Source organism: Barbus barbus, assembly GCF_936440315.1.
Source record: "Barbus barbus genome assembly, chromosome: 42".
Taxonomy (NCBI): domain Eukaryota; kingdom Metazoa; phylum Chordata; class Actinopteri; order Cypriniformes; family Cyprinidae; genus Barbus; species Barbus barbus.
In genome coordinates, this window is record NC_136720.1 from 13,975,359 (window position 1) to 13,982,767 (window position 7,409).

The window sequence follows — 7,409 nt, forward strand, 5'->3', positions numbered from 1 at the left end:
GTATAGTGTAAAAAACAGAGCAGGTGGCATCATCTAAAGAACGAAGAGGGGGGTTGGCATAGGAACGGAGATTTTCAGGATAAACATACCTCTTTTGCTCATTTGTACCAAAGATTTTTTCTTTTCTTTTTTTTTGTATGATAATATTCATGGTTTTGACACAAATGCTGACTACCTTACATCGTAAATTTAGATGCAATATTTATTCTTAAAAATGACCTAAAAATTACAGTTTTAAGGATTAGGATTTTCTGGGATCTTTTTTCAAAAATGTTGTCATGAAAATAGAATTGCATGTGGGTCAAACTGTGGCGAGGCATTCCCAGACATGCCGAAAAGCAGTGAGCATGTGTGCACTAACTGAGACACCCACCCTCGCTGTCACGTACAGACGTACACACACTCTCTCACACACACCCAGACACACTTGCAGCCATGTGCTCCATAATAGACCTCTGATTCAGCCGTGAATAGAGTTCCCACGCCTCAGTGTGTGTGTCTGTAATAGTTAAGGGTGTAGACCCCCCCCATCCCCACCCTTTTCAAAAGATACTTGTGTACTCTCATACACACACAGTCTAGACTAAAGATGTCTCCTTCATTCTGTTTCGAGGTGTATTTTAACAGCTACACGCTCTGAATTGATAATTAGTTAATTTCGGATGAAGTTCCAAGGGTGGAATTTAACGAAGGATGTGACAAAGCAATCAAAAACAATTAAAAGCCTCATTGATTATAATAAATGTCACTTAAATATTTGCGTATGCTTTTTTTTTTTTATGTTTCAAGTCATTTTAATTTTCAGTTTAATGTATAACTTGATTTTTTTTTTCTGATGGCTGTATGGAATTGCAGCTGAACAGCTTAACATGATTTGCACTAAAAAGGCAATACTTATGAAATGAATTCATGAATTACTTTACATGAACATATATTCATATTCATGAACATAACTTCTAGGTTATGTTATTTGTTGAATATTAGTTTGTGTATTTTTAAATAATTCAAATTGTGTAATGGTCTAAATGCAGTATGAATGTGTATTATTAAATTGCACATCTTTTTTTTTTCTTTTGTTTTTGGTAGAAGTTGCAATGCAAGTACAATTATAGATATAAAAAATATAAATAATGTTTGTGTACTCCTTTGGACATTTTCTGTTTTTATCAAGCAGATATAAATTTGTATTCTCCTCAGGAACGAATAGTTTGTTATTTTCAATATCCTGAGGATAACAGCAGAAAAGCTAAAGAACCCTTTGCATATCGGTGTTTGTCTTCAGTATTTTAAAATGTTTTAACCATTTAACCATGTGTTTTTTTTTCTCAGAGAACATTAGTGTTTCATTATCATTAGTCAACTTAATCTGAAAACGATTATACTTGAATATCAGGATTAAACGAAATAACTCTAATTATAAGTTCTTACTGTGTTTTAGAGATTTAGACTAGCGTTTGAAGGAGTGATGATCGATTATGATGAGGTACTTATATTTTTATGATTTTCATGCACACAAATATCTTCGAAATATTAGAAATATTGTTTGCCGTATTGCTCATATTTTTGTGTTACTGTTTGATCTATTTCATTTTAAAACGAAAATAGATGAAAGATAAATTTATCCTTTTTTTTGGATGTTTTCATATTTATATTTCATTCATTAACGGTTCATTCACAGCAAACCGTAGAGAATTTACACATTACATAGTAAAAAAAATAAAAAAGCAGCATAATACGAATATGTTTTTAAATTAATATGTATGTTACTGAAACTCTAAATAAACTATTATGAATTTTTTTATCAACTACACGTTTTTAGTAATTGCTTATGATGGCAGAAGTAGACAGGCATGTTTTTCTACATTTCTTTATAATAAAGATATGTGCACTCCTATAGACTCTATAGTGAAGTAAAAAGGGAAAGGAGTGGAGGTCTGTGGGGTCATTTGGGAATAGCAGTTCTCAACTAACTAGTTTCCCATGGACACAATAGGAGCCAGACATGATTGGCAGGTGACAAAAGGTGGGGTGGAGCTGAGTAATTGTTCAACACTAAGATGATGTCATGGGCAAGCCTTGAGATCAAGAGCCACTTGCAGTTTTAGCAAAGGCTTGTGTGCTGTTGTGTGATTGTGTTGGTGTGTGCTTGTTGTCTCACTAAAATTTATATTCACTGCATTTAGGTTTTTCTATCAGAACGAAATGTTTACCTACATTTTTCATAAGCGGAACAAAATAAATACAAAGAGCCATGGCCTGCCCAGACAAAGCAGAATAATATTGTGATACCGATCACTCGTGTAATCTGCGGTTTAAAGTTCAAGCTCAAAGTCCATTACAGACATTGTATTCATGCTGTGGTGTAATCAGTCTGGGATATCTCTCCTCCTTCGGCAAGTCACATGAGATCTTTTTTTTTTTTTTTTCACTGATTTAGTTTGAACTAACATAACAAACACAGAAGATGGCTTTGCTTTGGGAGCGATAAAACAGCCAGAGCTTTATTCTGTCAATCAACAGTTCTTAAATCATGTAACACAAAATGTTGCTTCAAAGACCGTGCAACAGGTTTCTTTGTCGTATAACTTGTTTGTACCTGCAGTATTGACACTGCACAAATAGGGATATCAACAAAGTGTAAATGACCTGTATACCTAAAAGTTAAACGATGATTAAAGGAAATAAGTATCGCTATGTATAGCAGCCTTTCTGTATAATGGGCCTGTTTTCACTGAAGGGTGAAAAACTGAGGGAATATGGCATCAGCGCCACCTTATGGCTGTCGGCTACTCCACCAGCTCTTAAAAGTTCCAGTAATTCAAGAGTGTAACGATCTTTGGTTTGTTTCACCACTAATGTAAACTACAACCTGACTGCTTTTATCAGTAGCAATGTTTCTAATGCTCTGGTGATGTTCTTAAGATGTTAGTAATCAAATGAGTGCAAATTGCTTGGGTGGTTTCGAGAAATATATTTGAAGCCACTTCATTGCCATATCATTGATTTAAGGAAACAGTGTTCAGAAATCAACTCAGTGTATGGAGTTTCAGAATAACAACAATTTTAATGGATTGATTCTGAGTGAAAGTATCATCTGATCTCACATAATTTCAGTTTATCCCTGTCTCTTTTGGAGTACGATCCCAGCTAATGTGTAATCCCAGTAAATGAACCTGCTTTAGATGAAGTGTGATGTGTTAGAAATGTTTGAGGTAATCAGAGGACACTAGTAAAAATGCTTTTATTGTTACGTTTTATTTAATAGAAAATGTCACATTACAAAATATATTGTCATGTTAACACAATATGTTATCATACTTTGGGTAAAAATTTGAGAAATTTTATATTAATATCAAATTGTTTTAGTATTTGGTTTGTCCTCCTTTTGCTTTAATGACAGCAGCACTTGAGCTGCATGAACTTGAACTTGAGATGATCTAAAGTGCATCTAGAGTTTTAATCAAAAGAAAATCTGATTGTCTATACCAAGAATCATGCCATTTTTGTCACAAACACAAACATATTTTTTTCAATATTATCTCTTCATTTTATGCTTTATTTTTTTCTTTTGTTTGGAATTTTTAATTATTTTTGTTTCTAGATTAAAAAAAATAAATAAATCAAACACTGCAAAAAATCAACTTAATCACTTTTGTCTTGTCTCTCAGAAAAAAATTTGTAAATGGCATTAAAATAATATGAATTTTCTTTTTTTTTTTTTTTTTTTTAGTAAAACTGCACAAGATATTGGGGGTTCTTAAAAAAAAAAATTATATACAGGTGCTGGTCATAAAATTAGAATATCATGAAAAAGTTGATTTATTTCAGTAATACCATTCAAAAAGTGAAACTTGTATATTAGATTCATTCATTACACACAGACTGATATATTTCAAATGTTTATTTCCTTTAACTTTGATGATTATAACTGACAACTAATGAAAGTCCCAAATTCAGTATCTCAGAAAATTTGAATATTGTGAAAATGTTCAATATTGAAGACCCCTGGTGCCACACTCTAATCAGCTAATTAACTCAAAACACCTGCAAAAGCCTTTAAATGGTCTCTCAGTCTAGTTCTGTAGGCTACACAATCATGGGGAAGACTGCTGACTTGACAGTTGTCCAAAAGACGACCATTGACACCTTGCTCAAGGAGGGCAAGACACAAAAGGTCATTGCTAAAGAGGCTGGCTGTTCACAGAGCTCTGTCCAAGCACATTAATAGAGAGGCGAAGGGAAGGACAAGATGTGGTAGAAAAAAGTGTACAAGCAATAGGGATAACCGCACCCTGGAGAGGATTGTGAAACAAAACCCATTCAAAAATGTGGGGGAGATTCGCAAAGAGTGGACTGCAGCTAGAGTCAGTGCTTCAAGAACCACCACGCACAGACGTATGCAAGACATGGGTTGTAGCTGTCGCATTCCTTGTGTCAAGCCACTCTTGAACAAGAGACAGCGTCAGAAGCGTCTTGACTGGACTGCTGCTGAGTGGTCCAAAGTTATGTTATCTGATGAAAGTACATTTTGCATTTCCTTTGGAAATCAAGGTCCCAGAGTCTGGAGGAAGAGAGGAGAGGCACATAATCCACGTTGCTTGAGGTCCAGTGTAAAGTTTCCACAGTCATTGATGGTTTGGGGTGCCATGTCATCTGCTGGTGTTGGTCCATTGTGTTTTCTGAGGTCCAAGGTCAACGCAGCCGTCTACCAGGAAGTTTTAGAGCACTTCATGCTTCCTGCTGCTGACCAACTTTATGGAGATGCAGATTTCATTTTCCAACAGGACTTGGCACCTGCACACACTGCCAAAGCTACCAGTACCTGGTTTAAGGACCATGGTATCCCTGTTCTTGATTGGCCAGCAAACTCGCCTGACCTTAACCCCATAGAAAACCTATGGGGTATTGTGAAGAGGAAGATGCAATAAGCCAGACCCAACAATTCAGAAGAGCTGAAGGCCACTATCAGAGCAACATGGGCTCTCATAACACCTGAGCAGTGCCACAGACTGATCGACTCCATGCCACGCCGCATTGCTGCAGTAATCCAGGCCAAAGGGGCCCCAACTAAATATTGAGTGCTGTACATGCTCATACTTTTCAGTTGGCCAACATTTCTAAAAAATCATTTTTTCTTGCATTGGTCTTAATTGATATTCTAATTTTCTGAGATACTGAATTTGGGACTTTCATTAGTTGTCAGTTATAATCATCAAGATTAAAGGAAATAAACATTTGAAATGTATAAGTCTGTGTGTAATGAATGAATCCAATATACAAGTTTCACTTTTTGAATGGTATTACTGAAATAAATAAACTTTTTCATGATATTCTAATTTTATGACCAGCAATAGTAAAAGAGTATATATAACAATTTACTCTTTTACTATTTTTCTTATTTACAAATTTCTTGTTTCAAATATTTTTTAATTTCAAATATAGTTTTTGCTTATAACTGGGAAATTAATTGCCAAAGGGTAACAAATATTTTAATATCTTGTATCTTAACATCATCTTAACCTGAAAACATGTGTGTAACCACTCGCCCCTGTGAGGTTCGTGGCCTGTGTGAGTCAGCAGTGTGTGTGTGTGCCTCCTCCTTGTCTGAGGTAAACCACACTGCTGCCCACAGCCTTACTTACTCACGCTGAACCCTCCCGTCCTGACCACACACACCCCCGTCCTAATTCGCTCATGCACCCCTGTATACTGTCAGGGTCAACAGTAGACAGACATACATAGCACAACAGATGACACAAGTCAAACAGGACATGGAGCTGATGTATGATTTGAGTGTGTGAATTTCGTGCCTCAATAATCCTCTCTCTCTCATTCTTTCACAGATGGCAAACCCAGAAGGTGACTGTTTACCTTTCTCATGTTGGTGACCTTGATGATTTTGAAGGATCCCTGACTAAAGCTTTGGAGATAGAGGTTATAGGGGGCTGTATTTGGTGCACAGCAAAGAGTTTTGTATGAAAAACAGTTTTAGCCCACAAATGTACACTTCATTTCACATTTTAGGTATCTGTGATGCATAATGCTGTCAGATACTGTCATGTGATTTGTTAGATACTGTGCATTCATTAGGCATTTTGTTAGGTAAAACAGGAAATGGAAGCTGTTGTTGCAGGAAGAGGAAGAGAGAGACTGTCGTTTGGGGTGAGGTAGTAGGTTGTATAGTTTGAGGGTTTAACCCTTGCTGTCAGATAACTATACAACTTACTGTCTTTCCCGAAGTGACCGTAGTGCCATCGCTTCAGAACATGTCGTCACATGGAGGACGTCCACAGGAAAGAAGAAATAACACATTTCCAGGTTCCAGCATTGTGTTTATCTAAGATATACTTGATGCAGACGTAAATGCTTATCAGATATTTACAATAAAAGAATTTAAAAACATGGTTCATGCCATACTGTCAGCATTACCAAAAAACACTTTTGTGTTAGAAATGCATTAATGCAGCTTTGATTTTGCTGCATCACATGTTGGTCAAGCATTCACGTGAATCCATAAAGAGGACACTATACGCAGAGAGTGATATGGGAATTTAAAAAAAAAAAGACATGAGAGTGATACTGTTGAACATTCTTGTATTGGCATATTTCCTTCTGAAACAGAAGGTTTGAGTGGGGCATATTTAAGGGCTTATCCCTTTTCATTAAATAGCCAATAAGTCTTCAGTTACATCACAGTCATGACTTGATTTTAAATGGACAAAATTCAATGTAGTGAAGCTTGTCAATATTTGTGGAAGAAACAAAAGACTAAACTAAGGAATACAGAAGCATGTAGGTGGGTTCAAAGCTAACAAGAAATGCAAAACTTCAAAACAATTTCTCTATAAATATATATATACTAATATAAAAAGGCATACATAGTATACAACATTATTGATTAGAATTCAAAAGGTAAAAACGTGTTGTTTTGTTGTAGTGGAATATTCAGCAATGATGTTCGTACAGGGTGAGGTAGTAGGTTGTGTGGTTTCAGGGTTGTGTTTTTGCCCCATCAGGAGATAACTATACAACCTACTGCCTTCCCTGAAGGGCAGCAAAACATCACCAGACACAGTTCATCCACTCTTTGAAGAGGGATTTCCTTTCGCTTTTCTTAAATGTTTTAGTTTCCCAAGATTCTAATTATGATGATCTTGCCATTTATAGCTGCATGAGGATTACATACAGCACAGGTGTGTAATATTTTAAACGGGAATAAAACAGTTTGGTATTTCAAAGATTGCCTGTTTTTTTCTTCTTTGCCTCGAGCATGATGTTGACGTTCATAATGTATAAAGGCAAAATAATCTCATAATAAATGAGGAAGGAATAGTTCACTCAAAAATAAAAATTCTGATTGAGAGTGGCCAGAATATTCTTCCAGATTTCTCATTTGTGTTCTTTAGAAG